The 22,437-nt window shown below is 37.3% G+C and overlaps 1 long non-coding RNA gene across 3 annotated transcripts in view; it reads left to right on the top strand.

The window, feature by feature from the left end:
* The window catches only part of LOC102995402 (uncharacterized), a 216,756-nt gene that overhangs the window by 3,445 nt on the left and 190,874 nt on the right, over positions 1-22,437 (top strand). For 2 of the 3 annotated variants that reach the window (XR_003681247.2, XR_003681245.2), the window contains exons 2-3: positions 2,996-3,098; positions 8,754-8,937. This is a non-coding gene — a long non-coding RNA (uncharacterized lncRNA). Of the gene's footprint in view, positions 1-2,995; positions 3,099-8,753; positions 8,938-20,993; positions 21,352-22,437 lie in introns of those variants that run through there. The other variant, XR_008618226.1, reaches the window with a different exon arrangement.

The following is a 22,437-nucleotide window of genomic DNA, read 5'->3' as shown; positions in this document are numbered from 1 at the left end:
TGTGTATATATATATATATATATATGTATTGCTGTGGATATCACCTTTGTAAGACACAAGGTACTTTGGTCTCAAGAACTTTAGGAAATCTTTGTGACTGAACAAACAATCTAGGTATAGATGTTAAGTATGTGATTTGAATCTCAGTAGTTGCATGTGGGGTTGGCTCTGAAACAACACTTTGGAGCATGTCATAACTTGGGCTCATAGGTGGTGGGTGGGCCAGAAGGACAGTCAGGAATGGGGTCAGTGATTTGGCAAGTGCCCCACAGCAACTAGAATGGTACAGAGCTGGGGCAGTGGCAATTGGCATTAAGGCCCTAGCTGTCAGGCAACAGAAAAAGATCACAGAAAGCAGGTGGATACCATCAGGGAGGTCAGGATTCAATCAGAAGACTGGTAAGAGAGAAATGGGTAGGGTGGGCCCTCGTCCTGGAAGAATGTAAGTTCTAGGCAGAGAGTTTGTGTAACATTTTTTCATTTACAGTGTATATTCGAATACATTAATTCAGTGAACTCTTACAACAGCCCATTGAGATAGGTATTATCATCTCTGCTGTTGCAGAGGAGTTGAGTGAGGCTCAGGGCAAACTCATGTGTCCTGTCCAATGTCATACATCTAGTAAGAGTCAAAGCTGGGAATTTAACTCTAGCCTTCTGTTCCTTGGTTCAACGTTCTGCTGCCTCTCCAGGAGCATTTCCTCTTTTAATTTACGTCGTAATTATATTTCCTGTTATAATGTGAACCACCCTTGTATATCTTGTATATCACTCATCTCACCCAAAACTGTGACCTTAATAGAAACTCTGATTAGATAGTTTCTTCCAACCTAAAGGCAACTCCTAAGTCTCATTTGCCGGTTCTAACCTCTCTATCCAACTTCTAAATGTAGCATTCCTTAAGTCTAGCACCCAAGCACTCTTTGTTTCTCTACTGCACATACTCTCAGAGCGATTTCACTCACTTCCATAGATGTAAATGCTATCACCTGGTGCAGTGGTTCTGCTAGAAAGAGGTAGGTGCTGATACTTCAGGTACACTTGTGGCTTCTCTTCTAGTCCAGCTCTTCCTTTCAAAAAGACTTCTCTCCCCCCATTTTTTCTGGCTTAGAGGTTAAGAAGCATGCTTCTTTTTTAGAAGCCTTCAGGAGTAGAGTATGAAATAAAGGATTCATGCAGTAGGAGTTAGATTCAACCAGATGACTTCTTTAGCCCCTGGCAATTATAAGACCCCATGATTTCTTTGAGTGCATATTTGAAGGAGTAAATTTCTGTTCGTTAAATGTTTTTAACAGCTTTATTCTTTTGTAATCACTTGACTTTATAGTTAAGGTAGAATTTTTAAAAAGAGTAAAAAACCAGAAATTCATAATAAATTATTGTAAAAAATGGAAACCAGTACAACAGTGTAACTGCATATGGATTAAAGGAACTATATAAGTTTCAGGCAAATATATTTAGTATTTATTTTGTGCTTACTTTGTGCTTTTATATACCTTATTTCTAATTTTTACAATAATCCTTTGAAGTAGTGATGATTATGCTTTTTGACAAAGGTAGGGCAGAGGTACAAGGAGATAAGTAATATATCTCAAATCATATAGTTGTTATTGAAGAGTGAAGTCAAACCCAGGTCAGTCTTTGAGGCTCAAGTCCTTTCCAATGCAGTAATACCTTTCCTAAACTAGTCATAGTTACAAACTTTTAGAGGGTCCTCTTCAGCTGTCCACCCAGCACAGAAGTCTTCTAGACAGCATCTTCAGCATTCAGGTTATGTGCTGATACCGCTAACGCTACGAAAGGATGTGCTCACACAGTAACCCATCCCAACCTCCCTAAAATCGTGATACAAGATTTAATCCAGATAATTACCATTATCTAGTTTGCAAAGACCTCAGAAAAACGTAACTTTAGTCTTCCATTTAAATGTATTCTATGACTATTAAGATGCCATTGGTTAAAAACAGCCATCAATTTTTTAGACCTTATTGCTAAACATATTCAGCAGGGTGGCTATTTCTTTCAGTTTGTACTTGGGTATAATTTTGTGGGCTCTTTACTATTGTCAACTCTCATTATCAGTGAATTATATGCCATACACCTCATCTGCAGTAACTTGGATGCTTTGCCATTTACAGCAAATTTGTTTTCCTATTTTGGAGGTATATTGAGGATGAAGGAAAAAGAAGAAGGAGAAAATAACGAAAGAATTTTGGGGTGGAATTCTATTCTACATCTGTTTTATTATGCTATTTAAAGAAATTACAAAGTATTAATAATTTATGAATATATTCTCTTCGGAGAATAAGTTTCAAGCAGCACACGATTTTAACATAAAAATGAGTCTCCTGTTCAATCAACCCCCAACCCATTCTCCTCTTCCCAAAGATAATCCTTAGGTACTTATGTGTCTATACTTTCAAACATTATTTTATGCATTCATGTACTTATATTTATATATAGAGAGAGACAGACATCTTTGTGATTTGTTTACATACATGGAATTGTGCTGTATATATTGTTCTGCAACAGTATGCTTTGGGGATCTTTTCCATATCAGTGCATAAATACTGACCTTATTTATTTTAACAAATTCAATTAACAAAATTTGAGTATGGATGTAACATAATTTATGTTAATCATTATCCTACTGGTGGATGGTCAGATTGTTTGCATTTCTAAACTATGATAAACAATGTTGATAAAAGCAGTAACTTATTCTGAAAATGCCATGTATTAATACCAATTGATTGCATTTAAAAAAATATTTTTCATATGGACTTTGACCTTGGTCAAATGTCAGTCCTTGTGGGTAGAATTACTTTTTAAGAAAGCAGATAAATCTTAACTGACTTTACTAACCATAATCTCTCCTTCTTTCCTTCCTTCCCTCCTTCCTCCCTCCCTCCCTCCTTTCTTCCCTACTCCCTTCCCTTCCTTCTTTCCTTTCTTTCTTCCTTCCTTCCTCTCTCTTTCTTTTTTCACTTTTGAAAAGATAATATGCATAAGATGGTTAAGATTCACTAGGAGAGAATCAACTACAGTGTGAAGTCCTGCATCATTTCTCCCCCATCCAGAAACTAATGACCATGATGACAGTAGGTAACATTTGTTAGGCACTGATTAAGTGCCAAGCTTTGCTGTAAGCACTTTATACATATTAATATTAACTTAATTAATTCTCATAGAAGAATTAGGAAGTAGGCACAATTATTATCCCCATTTTGTAACGTGGAAGTTGTCAGAGGTTACCCTGGTACTGGACCAATGAGAGGACTTCTACGTGGTGTTCCTCAAAGGCCTGGACAGTGAGGCCTTACCCTGGGTGTGGTAAAAGGGAGCAGTGCAACTCCACCAAGGCCCACTGTCCACAGCTCCCAGTCAAGAGCTGCTTCATACTTTGTGGGGATCCAACTTAGGGTGAGCATCTGCTCTGCTTCGCCTTGTACTTTCCCAGTTTTAGCACTAGAAGCCCCAGGTCCCAGTCAGTCCCTCAGTTGTGGGCAATCCTAGATGGTTGGTCACCCTAGTCCAAGTACTATTTATTTTGAGGAAAGTGAGGGAGATCATACCTGGAGCAGGTGAGTGGATGACCTGCCTCATGGTCATCAAGGAGTTTGGCAGGACCTTCATTGTGCACTACTGGCAGTGAATATCTTTTCATGAACCCACCTGTATAAATGGTAAGGTCAGAGCTGCTGGCTTACCCTATCCACAGGGTCAGTACTTTTCCCTGTGAGACAGGAAAAGGTAAAAAGGATAAGAGGCCTACCACTTGGCTTGCATTCTAATATATCAGGGCACAAAGGATGCTGATGAGGAACCAAACCAAGCAAACTCTCTGACAGCAAAAGTTCCTATCCTTTTTGACTTTTAATGTCATGCAGTTTAAATGTAATGTCCTGCTTCTACTCATAATAGGCTTACAAAATATTCTACTCTTCCTTGTTTCACCTGCAGTCAACAGTCTAAGTTACTTCATTATCTATGTTGCACAGATTTATGGCTTTTTTTGGTGTGTTGTCTGGAATTAGCTTCATTACAATAAAGATGAAATGTCCCTTTAAGAAAAAATCTAAAAGCAAAGATTGCATTTTTTTCTTGAACAGTCTGGCAATCTTGATATATTTAGAGTTGCAAATAGAATGACGTTTTTGCTGTTATTAACTCAGTCACAAATTGCAAAGGGGATTAGAAAACCAGGAAATCAGTCATGTTTCTTGGCGGATGGTGGGTCCCAAGAGAGGGAATGATGAGACTATGGCTATCCTTACAAAAAGAAACACAAGACAAAGCCTGCCATAAAACCTCATTTGAAAATTGCTCCTCTTAAGAAATTATGCTAAAAGTGGCCTGCTCCCAGAAATACAAGTAAAAGAGTCAACCAATTTTTACCTCATAATATCAGTTTAGCTCTGGAATTGTGCTTAATGCAGCTCTAAGTGGCTGAGGGAGTGACATCATTGACCAAAACTACACTTGACAGAAGTTCTGTGAAGCTCAGAGCTACAGTGCAAGGCCATTGATTTTGCAACAGTTTGTTTCTTTTCTGATCTAAAAGTGATTTCTATGTGCCAGGGGATCTAATCTATTAATGTTGTTCATCCTTCACTAGTCATCATTTTCCTTGGAACATGCCATCCTATGTAATCTGAGCAATAAGAACATCAGGAACTGACTTTGGTGGGAGATGTGGCCCTGAAAACACTGAAGGCACTTTGTCCCCAAGGCAGGGGTCACTAGGGAGGGAGAAGATGTTCTGGACTCTAATCAGACAAATACATTACAAAATTTCCACCTCAGACTTTCTCACGGAAGAACTAAGAAATTATATATACTCCTTAATTTGTTCTTTTTATTAAAACAATGGACTTTCTGATTCTCTCCAACACATGTTTATTGACCACCCACTCCATAACTTGCAGCTGGCCCCTGCAGAGCAACATTGAGGGTGATCTGGCCTCTTCCCCCGAGGAGCTGATATCCTTCTGACCTCATCTTCTACTGCTGTCACTCTTCATTGCTTTGCTCCTGTCACTCTGGCTTCCTCGCTCTTCCTCAAACATGCCAAGCACTCGCTTGCTTCAGCGCTTTTCTACTTACTGTTTCTTCCACCTGAATAGCTCTTCCAGATATTTCACCTTATTGACTCCCCGATTAAAGATCACCCTCACAAGGGAGGCCTTTCCCAACTCACCACATAAAAGAGCACACACACGCGCACGCACACACACACGCGCACACGCACAATCACACGTGTATACCCTTTTACTATCCCTTATCCTATTTTACTTTTCTTCATATCCATTTTCTATCACATCAAACATATATACTTTTATTTATGTCTTTATTAAGTGTCTTCCCCCCACTATCTTGTAAGCTCCATGAGAGCACAAAATTAGTCTCTTTTGTTTCCTGCTGTATCCCTTGTGCTAAGAACAGTATCTGGCACCTCGTAAATATTCAGTGAATAATTGTGGGAAGAATGAATGACTGAAGCAATCAAGTAGACTGCTCTATTATTCACACCCAGGAGGTTGGTCTAACTCAGTGTTTTTATGCTCCTAAATCTTGAAGATCATGCCTCACATTCTAAGTTACCTCAAAAATCTTTAAGGTCAACTGTTTTATTCTGTGTCCAGCAAAAGGCTTTGGGCCCAAGGGAGGATAAATAATCAGGTCTCACCTCTTTTCCTGTCTCCTTAAACTACACCTCTGCTTTTAGCAGTTTTATATAGTGGACTTCAACAAAAGATTTCTTGTAAAGATAGGATTTCTCGAGCTAAAATACAATAAGCAAACAAAAAGCAGAAAAAAGAAAACTACTATTTGAGGGAATTGGGATGAGGGATGTTAATCCTTTGCTTTAACACTTCTATCAGCATTACTCAGGGACCCTGAAGAAAGTTCTGAACTAGGTGAGTGAGTCAGTGCTGGAGTCTTGTGAAGACTTAGCTTACGACAAGACAGAACCTGGAGGGGGCCTTGAAACAAAGCTGGAGTTTAATGTTTTAACTATTTTAGAATAACCTTTAAAGGTAATATGATGTTAGGAAATTTTCATCTTAATCACTTTATGTTTCAGTGTTAGAGAAGTCGAATGAAACGCGTCTTTGTTAACATATGCAAGATGTTTTCCTGAAAAATCCTTATTTTGAGAGATCAAATTTGCATCGTTAGCAGAGAAGCTATTAGAAAAACAAGAGCACCTAAGACTTAAACAATAAAAAATTGTTTGGATTCTTACCAGTTGTCCACTCTTGACTGTTGAAATGAACAGCTGTGAGCTTTGTGCTTCCAGGTTTCACATGGCCCACATGTCCTTAGCGGAATCCTACAGTTGTCATTTAAACAAACATATCTTTGTCATGTTGGAAGAGGCATCTGATTTCATTCTGTTGGAGTGATGTGATCTGGGTCTGCAGTAGGCAATTGGAAGCAGGTAGTACAGTTCAGAACACTGTAGGGACTAAGGTTCTCCCGGTCCTTGGCATGTAGTGTTAGTGCCCACGGAGAGGAATGAATGCCCCAGGCACCTATTTGGCAGCACTCTGTGCCTAGGACAGTGCTCAGTACCATGGGGGAATTTTAAAGAAATTTGAGATCATCTCCATAATTCTGTTCCTGCTGCCTTCGTGGCAGAGTCAAACTTCCTAGAAGAGAAGAAGCCTGCTCATTGGTTTTCGATTACTTGGCTAAACGCTGGCTCCTAAAGCCAACTGTCTCAGCAGTTCCTTTGTTCTTCAGGAGCTGCCCTACTCTCTTCAGTATCCTCTCGCTTTAGTGTATTTTGCACACAACTTCAAAACATCAGTCTTCCTACAATGGAAGTAGATTTGAAGCAGATTGAATTTGAAATCATATAAGACCTGGGCCTATGTCTTGCTTAAAGATTATTCAACTGACATGTAGTAATAACACCTCCACTATAGAATTGTGGCGGGGATCAAATGAGATCATGTATGTAAAAGCAATTTGTAAAGAATAAAGATCAAGGGACTTCCCTGGAGGTCCAGTGGTTAAGACTCCACACTTCCACTGCAGGGGGTTCGGGTTTGACCCCTGGTCGGGGAAGTAAGATCCCGCATGCTGTGCGGCATGGTCTAAAAAAAAAAAAAAAAAAGATCAATACAAAAGTAAAATATTATTGGTATTAAGCTCTATTTTATTACATATCCCCTTGATAATGAAAACCTTCCAAGGTTACTTATTGCCTATGGAATAAAGTCCACATGCATTAACCTGTTATAAGAGGCCCTCTCCTTTATGGCCTAGTCTTCATATCTTCTATACAGAACCCATTCTTCAGGCAATCCAAGCTTTTCACAGTTCCCAGAACAAAACATTACTTTCCTATATCTGTTACCTGTGTGAACTTAGTTCCCTTTTCTTGGAATGTTCCTCTACTTATTTTAGCCAATTGAAAGCCTACTCTTTTGTTTTTCTTTAAAAAAATTTTTTTCTCTCTTTTCATGAAGCTTTTATCCTGTGCTTTTATCCTATTCTTCTAAGAGATATGTAGTTTTAGATCTTATATTTATGTCTTTGAACCATTTCAATTTTTGAAATATGGTATAATAAGGGTCAACTCCGTTCTTTGGGATGTATGTATACAGTTTTCCCAGCAGCATTTATTGAAAAGACTATTCTTTCTCCTGCTCCATTTTAAAATAAGCAAATATATGTATTTATTTATACATTCCCCTTTCCCAAATGGTAGCACACTAATGCATATCTTCACCTAGCTTTTGTCAGTTAACAACATATTCTGGAGATCATGTACTAGAGACCTTCACTCTCACCCCCTTTCTTTTAATTGGTGGTGTGATATTCCATTTTTTAGGGTGGACCATGTTTTATTCAACAAGTTTCCTATTGATGGACATTTGGTTTTTTTCCACTTTTTGATATTATGCATAGGGCTGCAGTGAATAGACTTGTGCATATGTCTTTTCATTTTTTGATAGTGAATCTTGGATACATTCCAGGAGGTGGGATTGCTGAGTCTTAAGCAATACAAGATAAAGTTATGTCTAATTTTGTTAAATATTGCCAAGTTCTTAGCCATAAGGTTTGTACCATCTTACATTCTCAACACCAATGTTTGTGAGACCCTGTTTCTCGACATTGTTTCTAGTACTGTATATTGTCACACTTTTGGAATTTTGTGACTCTCATAGGTGGGAAATGAAATATCACCCACTAATTTTTTAAGGCTGAAGTACCATTTCTTATTAGTTTGCAGCAGGCATATGTAACTTTTTATACCCAATACTGTACTGTGGGTATAAGGGTACATACATGATCTCCCCTACAAACAGGAAGCCTTCTGAGTGAGTGAAAGTAGTGGGTCTAACTGATGTTTTAAAAAAATGTTTCAAGGGCTTGGAATATTGTTGGCATTCATTGTATGTTTGCTGAAGGACAGGGTAAGTGAATAAACTCAGAATTAGGAACTTGTTTTTATATACCATTTTTAGAGTCTATAATTATTTTTACAATCATCTCCAGTGGGCGTGTTTATCTATGTGGTGGAACCCATGGAAAATTCAGGTGATTTATGAGTGATTTTTTTTTTTTCTTGTCTGAGAAAAGATGGTCACAGAGATGTAGACCTTTTTTTTCCCCTGAAGGATTCTCTTGAGTTCTGCACAAAACCTCCCTTGGAGAATATAGTCATTTGGAAAGTGTATTTTATTTTCTATTTACATTGCAATTTATAAAGTTCCTTCATGGCTATTGTTTGTTTTCAGCCTCACAACAGTGGTGAGACAGACACATGTCTGTTTATGGAAGAGAAATTTGTGACTCAGAATAGTTCAGTAACTCGATCAAAGTTACTGAGACAACAGAAGCAGAGCCAGGCCTCAAACCCAGGTCTTCTGATGCCAAAGCCAGCATTCTTTCTTGTACACCACAGCTGCCATCTGGAACTTGGTAAGAGTTTTATACTTTTTTTCTGTTGTTTTTCTTTAGATAGGAACAGCTTTGAAAATAAATTTTAAAAATAAAGTCACTGAGGTCATTTTTTCCTTTTAATATTTATAATGTGATATCTTGTGTATGTAATATGATAAAGGAAAAAGTGTCATATAAGGCTCTATGTGTATACCTCTCCTGAGATGCTCTTGTCCTGGAACTGTGTAATCGAGGCTCAGGGGATGCATTCATTGCTGGGTGTCATGCCACTGATATAGTCATAGGAAACATACTGTGAAGATAAAAGCCACCTGTCTTTAAAATATTTTTTTAATTCATAAGGGCACTTTCTAGTTCACGACGTCAAGGCGAGCACATTTATTTATTCCTCTCTCACAGAAATAATTTAAAATAATATTAGAAGAATAAAAAAGATTTGTAGTCCACAGATATAAGTGGTCATGAGTAGATGAGAAGAAGGTAAAACATGCTTTATTAAGTTTATAGTGGAGCAGAGAGGAAGAAGAGGAGAAAACAACACCCTAGAATATGAGAGAAGTGGACTTCAAGGATAGAAGTCACTAAGCTGCCCTGAAGAACCCTGGAGATGCTTTGGACTCAGAACTGGAAATCAGTTCAAGATGTCTAATAGCCAACTACTAGGTATTCTAGAAATACAAAGCACTCATGGTAGAGGGAAGGAATTGTTAAAGAAATAACATCTCCAGAGCTAAAGGGAGATTTTAAAATTCAAACAGTCCATAAAAGCCAAGTCAGATAAATTTTTAAAAGGCCCGTATTTAGAGATATCATTGTGAAATCTCAGAACACTAAAGATTTAAAGTGGGAATTTACATCTATGAACCTTTACTTGAGGGTGTACTCCAGTAAAAAAAAGGGTGAAAACCAAGAAAGGGGAAGATGTGGGATTGTTTAATAAATAATTTAACCTTACCCCACAAGAGGTCTGGCCTTTGCCACCAGCTTTCGGGAGGTAATCTCTAAACTCCTGAAATGTCATGGCTGATGGGGTGTTATTGTCTTCCTGGGGGCTTTGGGGTAGCCAAACTGTAATGGATGTGATTCAAGGTTGGGACTTTGAGTCACACCTTGAGGGCCGGGAAACTGGAGATTAAAATTGACCTTGAGGTCAGTCAATCATGCCTATGTAATGGCGCCTCAGTAAAAACTAAATACTGAGGCTCTAATGAACTTCCCTGGTTGGCAAGCGTCTGTGCTTATTGTCAAAAATCAATACTGGAGAAGTAATGTGTCTTGACTCTATGGGGACAGGACAATGGAAGCTCTGCACTGGGTATTTCCCCAGACTCTATGTATTTCCTCCCTTGGCTGACTTTAATCTGTATTCTTTCTCTGCAATAACTCTCAACCATGAATATAATAGCTTTCAATGAGTTCTGTGAGTCCTTCTAGTGAATTATCAAAACTGAGCATGGGGCTTCCCTGGTGGCGCAGTGGTTGAGAGTCCGCCTGCCGATGCAGGGGATACGGGTTCGTGCCCGGGTCCGGGAGGATCCCACACGCCACGGGGCGGCTGGGCCCGTGAGCCATGGCCGCTGAGCCTGCGCGTCCGGAGCCTGTGCTCCGCAACGGGAGAGGCCACAACAGTGAGAGGCCCGCGTACGACAAAAAAAAAAAAACAAAAAAAAAAAACTGAGCATGATTTGGAGAACCCCTCAAACTTGCAACTGATGTCACATGTGAGGGTGGTCCTGTGTGGGTTGTGCTCCCTCTAACCTTGCAGTTGGTCTACCTCTTCTCAAGCATATATTATACAAAAAAACTTGTTTAGGAGAATAATGAAACAATATCCAAGGATGACAGTTATGTAGTAGGCCAAGGAAGAAGATGGGTCTACTTTAGGACAGAGATTGGCAGGCCTACAGAAAAATGTTTTCAAGGAAAAGAAAAGAATCGCTTTCAAATAATAGCTGCTGCTAATGAGAAGTTGCAAGATATTAGGATATGGTGGGAAAAGCCTGTGAATCTTAAGAAGGTAAAAAAGAATAACCAGAAACTCTAAGTAGATCAAAACACTTTACCAGAACATCATGTTCCAAATATAAAACAATTTAACACATGATTATTTTTTCAGCAATTGGTAAAATGTAAGAGAGGAGACTCTAATCTTGGCACTAGTGTATTTTCCTTTGAGTGGCACAGGATTGTGACATCAGCAGCATAGGCAAGAGAATGTAATTTTTAGCACTTTCTAGCTCTATGATGAATAATGTAATGAATAGTTGTAATAATATAAAATTTGTTTATTGAGTCATGAAAATTATGTTTGTAAATACAGAAGTGAATTGTAGACATAAAATGGTCATGCCATTTGGTTAATGGCACTAGGCAGCATTTATGTAATAATTAATGACAAATTTGTGACTAGTAATATATAAAATAAAATTTTCTTTGCAGTAAAAAAATATTTGTATATTGGTTATCAGCTTTTAAAATAAACTTATGTACAAAGCATGGAGGAGTTAATCTTGATTAAGAACAGAATATAAACACTTGGCTTTGATGATGTTAAAGTAAAGCTCTAGCTGACAGATGTTGGCAGCTGAAAGGTAGGCAGGGGAAGGGGAAGCAACTGTAAGGGTACGAACACCCTCATTTTACACAGTAAGGAGTCGAGAAAATCTGTTGAAAATTAACAAAAAAATTAAACATTGATGACAAAAATGACATTGCTGAACACTGGAAAAGAGGATGCTCTATCTGGGAAAAAAACCCAACTTAAGCCGCTCACACTGTACACAAAAATATCAATTCTAGGTAAATTGTAGATCCTTTAACTATGAAAGGCAAAACAATAAAGCTTTAGAAGATAATATAGAAGAATAGATTCATGATCTCAAAGTGAGAGAATGATTTTTAAACGTATTGGACATTAAGAAGCACCAACCTTAAAGGTAAGGATTGATTGATTTGATTACAGTAAAATTAAGAATATTAAAAGTAATTAAAATAGTGAAAAGGCAAGCTGCAGATTAGGAGATATCTGGAACACATATAATTAACAAAGTGCCTATATCCAGAATATATGAAGAACTCATACAACGCAGTAAGAAAATACAATCCAGTAGAAAAATGGGCAAATAGACTCAACAGCCACTTTAAAACAGGAAATATCTAATAGGTCAAGAAACATATGATAAGGTGCCCAATCTCATTAGTCATCAGAGAAATGCAAATTAAAAATGAAAAGAGATGCTCCTACATATGCATCAGAATGGCTGAAATTAAAAAGACAAAATAGTGAGGATTGCCAAGGAAGTAGAGTACCTGGAATTCTCATACAACTGCTGTTGTATGAGAATGGAATGGAAACTAATTTAACCAATTTAGAAAGTAGTTTGACTTTATTTACTAAAACTAAACATACTCTACTTGTGACCTAGCAATTCCTCTCTTAGGTGTATATCCAACTGAAATCTATGCCCATGTGTACCAGGAGACATGTATAAGAAAGTTTATAACAGCTTTATTCATATGCTTCAACATAGGAACAAGCTAAATGTCCATTGACAGGAGAATGTATTAATAAATTGTGGTATAATTATACAATGAAATACTATATAGCAATGAAAATGAACTACAACTGAATGCTACAATATAAATGAATCTTATAAACTTTATATTGAGCTAGAAAAGGCTAATGTAAAAGAATATATAATGCATAATTCCATTTATTTAAAACTCAAAAACAGGCCAGACTGTAAAGTTGAGTGATGTGTTCTTAGACAGCAAAAATGTAAAGCACCAAAACAAGGAAGTGAACACCAAAAAAATCAGGAGAGAGTTACATTTAAGGAAAAGGGAGCAAGCTGTGACATAGAAAGTATGGAGGGAGCTTCTTGGGGCTGGTATTGCTCTTCTTCTGAATGTGTGACATATTTTACACACCAAACCAAAAAAAAAAAAAAAAAGATTTAAATAAAAACAAATTCATGGTATAAGGAAATTATTTAAATTTTAAAATAATGAATAGTGAAACTAAAAATAGTGATATAATCCTGAAAATTGAGAGGTGTGGTCTTGTAATGAGCTCAGTTCTCCTCTGCAGTTACAGAAAGTTAATAAGAAGATCTCCAAATTGATAAACATATTATTTAGAAATAAGAACCAAAACAAACTGTAAAAGTATTGTTTTCTATTCTGTATTTTCCATTTAAAAACAATGGATTATTTTATGCTTATTAATTTTTTAACCAACAAAATCCATCACATTATATTTACATTCTTATATTTTAAAAACATCTATATGACTGGACACCCAGATTATAAACAAATACATTTATTGACTGAGTTAACTTAATTTGAGGAATTTTAATTTTTGAGTGAGTTATTTTATATTACCCTATGAATTGATTAAAATTATTTTATGTATTCAATAAAATATTGTCAAAAATTCTTTCTTTTCTCTGTGTAACTTTTCATATAACTTGTGAGAATGTTGAGAAGGATAGAAATAATGAGACAAGGATTTTTTGTTTTCATAGCCAAATCTCACTTTTTGTACAGTTATTTAGGACTGTGATAGAAGAGTTAAGTTTGTATTTGAAAGATGACTTTTTATCTTTCCTGACTTCATTGCATTTTAAAGGCTTCTGTATTAATAAATAACCATCTGATGGCTTTCATAAACAGCTATCACCACCATCACCAACCAAAAACACAAACAAAGAAAATGTCTACGCCTCTACAAAAACCCAGCATTATGGATGCTTCTAAGAAGCAATGTAAGGAAACAATGTCCTCATTACCTATCATTTCTGGGGTGTTGCAGTGTATTTGGGTGGAAGCACAGCTTTTAATATCAAACATTCTCATTATTTTATTGTAGGACTTGTTAACAGTGAAGACAAGACAATTATAGATCATTTTAATTATCAGCTTAAGTGTATTTTGAGTTTACTGATAAACCATGCAAGAAAAAAGTTGCTTTTAATATAGGGAACGTATTTATTTTTTAATTCTTTGTTTGTATTTTTGGATTAGTTTTTATTAAAAAGAAGTAGAGTTAGTCTGAAAAAAGTATGTAAAATATTCTTTCCAAAAATGCCTTATTAAAAAAAGCTTTTCAAAAAGTAGTATAAAATAGACAAGTATTCTTCCAATATTAAAAGAAAAGAAATTTGCAAGTTGTGGTTTTACTCTATTAAATTAATGTCTAAAAATATGCATTAAACTCCAAGACCCTTGGACAGTGATACCACAACATTTATGATGAAACCAGAAATTTTTATAAAGGGGAAAATAATCTTTGGTCCAACGCAGTAGCTCTTTTTGCTAGCTAATGTAGAACTGATTGTTGTGAGGAATCTGTTGTCTCAAGGCAGTTAAAAAGCGTATTTATTATTGTAAGTTTTCTTTTTATATTTTATTGTGTGCTTTACAGTTGCTTTTTAGGCATGCATGTTGAGATATCTGGCTTCCTTTGCCTTTGGATTTTGGAACTATTTTGGCCTCGTTTCAATTGTAAGCTATCCATCTGATTGTAATGTGTCAGTACTTTTGAATATTTACAATAAAAAGAATAAGGACACTCACTGCACTCATTTATGACATGGATGGGAGCCATCCAAATGCCCACTCTCGTTTCTGGTCACCTTGCCTCTGGTTTTCTGTTGTTTCAGCTTGGGGAGCTCACCTCTGTCCTTGTTCAAAATTTCAATCCACATTTCCAAAGAATGGTCATCTTAGTGCACCTATGCTAAAAGCATTGATTAGGTCTTCTTTCTCTAAGAAGGTTGCACTTCAGGTCTGGGATTTAGAAGATAACTAGTTCTAGGCATAAAGGTCAACCAATCTGTTTTTAAAACAGGGTTGACAAATAACCAGCTGCAGGCACTAAGTTCAGCCTACAACTGTGTACTCTAAAATCAGTTCTGAGTCATCTGCTCTGTGTGTTTGGCACCCCTGTTTACAGCACATCTTGAGCCTTCTTATGTAGCAATGCTATTGGTAAATAGCTTACCCTTTATGACAGCATGGATGAGAAAAGGACAACCTGATCTTGGTTGATAAAATGTGTACTTTATATGTGGTGAAGGGATATTTTGTAAAGTCTCACGCAATTATTTAAAATGCCTCTGTGTGTGTATGTGTTTGTGTGTGTGTTCACACACTTGCTTTATGTGCTATGTAATGATTCATGTTCTAAGAGGGTGTGTTTTTCTCTCTTAGAGAGCTGGCAGCCAGCCCGCCCTCTAAGAAATGGGAAATTTCTTGAGCTAATTTGGACATGCAGTCTATGTGTTTATACCACAAAGCTATAACTCTTTGTCCAGACAGCACTGCCAATTATCTCTGATATTTCTATTCAGCATAAACTTAAAAAAAAGCCAGATCTTTTTATTAGCCTGTTTTGCATATAAGTTTTTAGGATAATTGTCTATTAATACCACTTCTAAAGCAGAAAGGAGTTATTTAAAGGGATGACCTGATTGTCTTGATAAAGAAAATAATAGAGCTACAATCCATTTTCTGAAAATTTGGTCTTGAGTTTGAGTGCGGGCTGGAAGGTAAAAACTTTTGGATTAAATTCCAAACTCTAGGACAATAGGATTTAGGCCAAATAATTTACTCTTTCTATATCTTTGCTTTCCAATCTGTTCATCAGGAATCAAAACATTTACTTATCTCCTTACAGAAAAATAAAACATTGGTAAACAAAAATGCATTTGCTCTGTTTGAAGGGCTAAGCCATGCACCATTTTTCAGTGTGCTCCTTCCTTCTGGCACTAGTAGACTCCCTTGTGGTCATCACATTTCTCACTGGCAAGAAAAAGGCCTATCTCTGTGTTGAGAATCCAGACAGAAGTTCTGTGCCATGTATAGATTAGTTAACCAGGAAACAGACAAAATTAAGACAGATTTTGTGAAAATTCTATTTTGTGTTTTCTGAACTAGGAGAAGGCACAATTTTCTCAGAGGGCAGAAATATGCAGGAACAGGCTAGAATGACCTGTTAGGAGAATGACAAATAGAGAGGGTGGAGAGGTGGTGACATTTACTTTTCTGAGGGTCTTTTAAACAGACAAATAAAAACATGCAAAACAATATGGTTCACAGATAAAGGCAGGAGGATTGTTTTTGTCACTTTTTTAGAGGTTCTTTTAATTTACAGCAGGTTTGTATGAGTGATTAGGTCTGCCACCTAATAACTTAGGGTGTCAGTCTATGTGCCAAGCTGTTTACTATGTTTTGGGAAGTCAAAAATGAATAATAAACAATTTTTTGCACTCAAGGCCTTCTTAACCTCCTTGGGAGAGAAATACATGCAAATAATTACAATAATATGTGATAAGTGCTAGACTAGTAGCAAAAACACGTGCTATGATTACAAATTTTGCCTGGGGTGGTTGGGACTGAAAAAGGAATATCTGCATTGGACCTTGAAGAATGAGAGGGAGTTAGGCAGAAGAGACCATTTCAGGCAGAGGATAGAGCATGAAAGGAGGTTGGAGAAGTGGATGTCAGTGGAGTGTGGGGATATTTTAGAGAGGAGAGAGTAAGTGTTTGAGGGTGAGAGAGCCCCAGGTTGGTAACTCTGCTAGGTGGCCATTCACTGGCTGTGTGATTTAGGGCACATTGCTTAGCCTCTCTGAGCCTCGGTTGCTACATCTATACATTATTATGTATCGTGTAGGGTTGTTGTGAGAATGCAATGAAACAGTAAATGTAAAGGACCTAGAACAGTACAAGGACAGAGTAAATGTTCAGTAAATGGCCACTATTGTTTCATCTTTTTAAATGAGCTGCAGCTGCTGCTCTGGAACTGCAAATTGTTCAGAATAATATGGGCTCATTCTGGGAGGGGCTTCTCAACATAAATCATCCATAAAATGGAAATAATACCTACTTTCAGGGTTGTTTAAAAGAGTTAATATTAAATACAGGCCCAATAATGGTACTCAATAAACAGTATTTATTATCATTAAAATTTTAATAACACTTCTCTTTCAAAGGCCAAAATATATGTACATTTCCACACTCATACTGAAGAAATTGTGAATTTTTGTGTGTGCACAGAATGGTGAATTTTTGTGGTTGGGCACCTTCTGCTAAACCAGAGGCAGAAAATCACTTTTGAAAGTATGTTATTTCCCCCCATAGGTAATGTGTAATATTAATGAACATGTTTTATATATGAGCTGGGATAATCATCAAACCATGTTTGTTTTCCATTTCTGTGTCCCAGTCCTCATCATGGCACTGGTATTGAAGTACATACTTAAAGAAATACCTGCTACATGAATTAGTTGGTAACTGTCTAGCTGGTTCTCTCAAACATTTATTTTTTTTTTAATGGAGAAAAACAATTTTAGGTCTTGAAATTGCCTTTTGAAAATGAAGTTCCCAAACCATTTGAACATTGAACACATACAAATGCCTATGATATCAGCTTGTAAGAAGATCATGCTGCTCCAAAATCTTTGTTTGCCTGGAGGTTGCATTGGTCCAACCTGTAATTATAGTTGTAAAGTTATTATATCCATGATTATTATTATGACATTCCTAATAAGTATTTTTGTAGAGGTCAACCTAATGTTATATCAATAAACCAGGCCTAGAGTATCTTATGTGTTCATACTTCTTCCTAGTACTATATTTATATATCAGAAATGGTAGAAAATCCAGCACTTTTTAGTTTGCTGAGGAGCCCTCCTTACCTTTTACTCTACCCAATTGCATAATGCTTCTGAGATGTTACATTTCCATGTTCTTTCCAGTTTTTAAAATTATGAGCCCAATTTATTTTTAAAAATTTATTTTTAAAAATTTTTACTGAAATGTTCTTTCCAGTTTTAATTATGAGCATTCATAATAATGGAAATGTAGGCTGGCTCAAGCTTGTGAAAATGACACTCTGACTTAAAATGCTGGTTTGTAGAGAGAAAAATCAGCATGGATGCATTAGATGCACTAGAACTTTCTTATCACATTAAGCAACTATAGCCTCAGAGTACCAGTTATCTCTCCTACCAGCTTCTAAGCAGAACTGGACCCAAGTCATGTAGCCACACAAAGTCACTTCTGTCTTACTTCTGAAGGGATGTAAGAAAGAGAATTCACAACTTGACTTGAAAATCTGTTCTTTAAGAACTTATTATTTGGCTCACATTTTGAAAAAATTGTAATGTTACAAATTTAGCTTAGGTCCTCTTATTTGTTCCTCAGTAGAAAAGGAAAGAAAATATATTTAAACAACACTCTTTTTGTTATAATCAGTTATTTGGCCTAGATTTAGAATCCTTCAGCTTGTAGAGACTTTGAAAATATATTCATTTATAAATTTGAAAACTAGGGAGATAAGTTGGGAATTTACATTCTGGAATTTTAAGAGGCTCTCTAGCTTGTTCCCAAATTTGTCCTTACTTTTAGTTGAGACATTTGATATTTTAGGCACTGCCTTTAGGATTCAGCCATCACTAATCTGGGGCCTACATTTTCAGTTGTTCTTTTCAACATTGTCGTTTATTCACTGAGCAGCTACAATTAGGTTGAATATCTAAAATTGCTATTTTTATAGGCAAAAAACCACAACAAACCAGTGTTCAATCTCAAAAGTATTTATTGAGGGCCCACCATGTGAGAAGCAAAGGTTTGATTATGAAGGGAAAGTAATCCAAGAGTAGAATACCAAACAACAACTTTTTAAAGATTCATTCTACTGAGTTGATATAATTTTTTATTTGTAAACAACGTTTTATGTGGCACTTTATATGACACACAAAATGGTTAAATAATATGGAAGTCTATAAAATAAAAACTGAAATTTCTTCCCTTACCACCTGGAGTAAGTTGTTTTAAAAACTTTTATTTTGTTCCAGTGCTCTTTCTTTTTAAAAAAAGTTCACATGTGAAATGAAATCTGCAGCATTATTTTTCTACTCGGAATTATATGATAGACACTTCTCATACATACAGAATACTTTTGAAATCGAGAAGAGTCGGGCTTCCCTGGTGGCCCAGTGGTTGAGAGTCCGCTTGCCGATTCAGAAGACGCGGGTTCGTTCCCTGGTCCGGGAAGATCCCACATGCCGCGGAGCGGCTGGGCCCGTGAGCCATGGCCACTGAGCCTGCGCGTCCGGAGCCTGTGCTCCGCAACGGGAGAGGCCACAACAGTGAGAGGCCGGCGTACCGCAAAAAAAAAAAAAAAGTCAATAGACTTAAAGGCTCTATTTAAAAGATACAGGATGTCAAAATGACAAACGAAAAAACATTAAATTATATTCTATTTATAAGAAACACACTTCATGCATAAGGATATAGAGAGGTTGAGAGTAAAAGGATGGAAAAGACATGCTGTGCAGGCACTAACTAAAAGAAAGTTAGTGCAGCTACATTACCATCAGGCCAGAAGCACTTTAAAGCCACAAGTAAAATAAAAAAGTCAATATGTCCACTCAAATATCCTTTTAACAGTCACTTCCCACATTCAATTGTCTTTTATTTTTTTTTTTAAATAAATTTATTTATTTATTTTAAAAATTATTTATTTATGGCTGTGTTGGGTCTTTGTTGCGGTGTGTGGGCTTCTCATTGAGGTGGCCTCTCCCATTGCGGAGCACGGGCTCTAGGCGTGTAGGCTTCAGTAGTTGTGGCTTGCCGGCTCTAGCGTGCAGGCTCTGTAGTTGTGGTGCACGGGCTTAGTTGCTCTGTGGCATGTGGGATCTTCCTGGACCAGGGCTCTAACCCGTGTCCCCTGCATTGGCAGTGATTCTTAACCACTGCACCACCAGGGAAGTCCCTCAATTGTCTTTTAATCGAGTACTTTTCAAAATTAGTTTTATTGTGGTAATTGCCCAAAAGCATTAAGACTTCTTATAGTCTCAAACCATTTTCATTTAAAACCATCTTTTAAAGAACATAAGGTACACGCAGTAACCACACGATTTTAGCACAGTGGATTGAAAACAAAACAAAAATAGTCATTCAAATGTTTTATCTCTACTATACCAAATGAGAACCAACTTAGAATTTCAAAAAACTGAACTAGGCTTCAAGGGGGTGCAGATTCATCAAGGCTGGCATGAAGTAACGTTGGTCTCATTTTTTTTTTTTTTTTTTTTTTTTTTTTTTTGCGGTACGCGGGCCTCTCACTGTTGTGGCCTCTCCTGTTGCGGAGCACAGGCTCCAGACGCGCAGGCTCAGCGGCCATGGCTCACGGGCTCAGCCGCTCCGCGGCATGTGGGATCTTCCCGGACTGGGGCACGAACCGGTGTCCCCTGCATTGGCAGGCGGACTCACAACCACTGCGCCACCAGGGAAGCCCTCATCTTTTTTTTTTTAAAACTTCAGTTATAATTGACGTGTTATATTGGTTTCAGGTATACAATGTAGTGACTAGATATTTTTATGGTCTCATCTTAGTTTTAGAAAAAAAGATAGTAAACTTGGAATTTCTACATTTACGTTCACACCCTAAATTTTTCTTAAATCTTTTCCATCTTATACTGCTTATTTGCTGATGAGCTCAGGAAACCAAATGAGTAGGTAGCATACAAATGTTAATACAAAACCTCTGAAATAACTCATTGTGTTTAGTTTAACAACATTTCCCGCCCTGGATATGTTGAGGTTAAATATAACATATGAATATAATAGAATCATATTTTTTACAAGTAAAAGTTTTGGTTCCCAGGGCAGACATAAACATATCAGCATTTTAATAGGTTTCCAAAAAAAACATTGACTTCTAGGGGGTTCCACCTCTAGCAAACTAGAGAATACTGTATGGTATAGCAAGAACTCTACTCTGAAATTGAAAGGCTTACTGTCACCTCTCGAATGAAGAAAGACTTCATTGGACTGGGTGATCCTCCAGGTTTCTTTTCAAAAACACTTTGTTCTTACGTTTATTTGCAAATCCTTCAGTTCCACTGCTCTCCCGCCACACAGCCCACTCCCCAACAGAAAGAGCAAAATCTGTATCTGTAAACACCAGTTTACTGAGAAATGGGATTGATTCCAATTCTAGTAAGGATTTTTTGCGGTATCTTTTTGGCATCTTCTAATCTACAGGTCTGTCCCTATTTTAGGAGAAATAAAATGCACATCTAGGGCTTCCCTGGTGACACAGTGGTTTAAGAATCTACCTGCTAATACAGGAGACATGGGTTCAAGCCCTGGTCTGGAAAGACCCCACATGCAGCGGAGCAAATAAGCCCGTGTGCCACAACTACTGACCGTGCGCTCTAGAGCCTGTGAGCCACAACTACTGAGCCCACGTGCCACAACTACTGAGTCAGTGTGCTGCAACTACTGAAGCCTGCGGGCCTAGTGCCTGTGCTCCGCAACAAGAGAAGCCACCATAACGAGATGACCGCGCACTGCAATGAAGAGTAGCCCCTACTGACCGGAACTAGAGAAAGCCTGTGAGCAGCAATGAAGACCCAACGCAGCCAAAAATAAATAAATGAAATAAATTTTTAAAAATGTACATCTAAATACACAAAACCATAAAAACCTAGTTTTTTAAGCTTGAATTGCAAAAACATTTACTCCTTTAATCCTTTATATTGTAAAGTCTACTAGTGAACCTAAAATATTATGGAATTTAATTTAACTGAAACAGTAACATAGCTATTTTTTTCCCATTTTTTAAAACATTTTTATTGGAGTATAATTGCTTTATAAATGTGTGTTAGTTTCTGCTTTATAACAAAGTGAATCAGCTATACATATACATATATCCCCATATCTCCTCCTTCTTGCGTCTCCCTCCCACCCTCCCTATCCCACCCCTCTAGGTGGCCACAGAGCACCGAGCTGATCTCCCTGTGCTATGTGGCTGCTTCCCACTAGCTATATGTTTTACATTTGGTAGTGTATATATGTCCATGTCACTCTCTGACTTCGTCCCAGCTTACCCTTTCCCCTCCCTGTGTCCTAAAGTCCATTCTTTAAGTCTGCGTCTTTATTCCTGTCCTGCCCTTAGGTTCTTCAGAACCATTTTTTTTTTTTTAGATTCCATTTATATGTGTTAGCATACGGTATTTGTTTTTCTCTTTCTGACTTACTTCACTCTGTTTGACAGTCTCTAGGTCCATCCACCTCACTACAAATAACTCAATTTTGTTTCTTTCTATGGCTGAGTAATATTCCATTGTATATATGTGCCGCATCCTCTTTATCCATTCGTCTGTCGATGGACACTCAGGTTGCTTCAATATCCTGGCTATTGTAAATACTTCAGCTCATATTTTTAAAGTTGGAATGATACTTCATATGCATTTTGGTTTTCATTATTCTTTTTTTAAAATTTATTTTATTGAATTTATTTTTGGCTGTGTTGGGCCTTTGTTGCCGAGCACGGGCTTTCTCTAGTTACGGTGAGCGGGGGCTACTCTTCGTTGCGGTGCGTGGGCTTCTCATTGCGGTGGCTTCTCTTGTTGCGGAGCACGGGCTCTAGGTGTGTGGGCTTCAGTAGTTGTGGCACGTGAGCTCAGTAGTTGTGGCTCGCGGGCTCTAGAGCACAGGCTC

This window comes from Physeter macrocephalus, chromosome 9, assembly GCF_002837175.3.
Source record: "Physeter macrocephalus isolate SW-GA chromosome 9, ASM283717v5, whole genome shotgun sequence".
NCBI lineage: Eukaryota > Metazoa > Chordata > Mammalia > Artiodactyla > Physeteridae > Physeter > Physeter macrocephalus.
The sequence above is the reverse complement of the archived record's forward strand: the minus strand, read 5'-3'. Positions and strand labels throughout refer to the sequence as shown.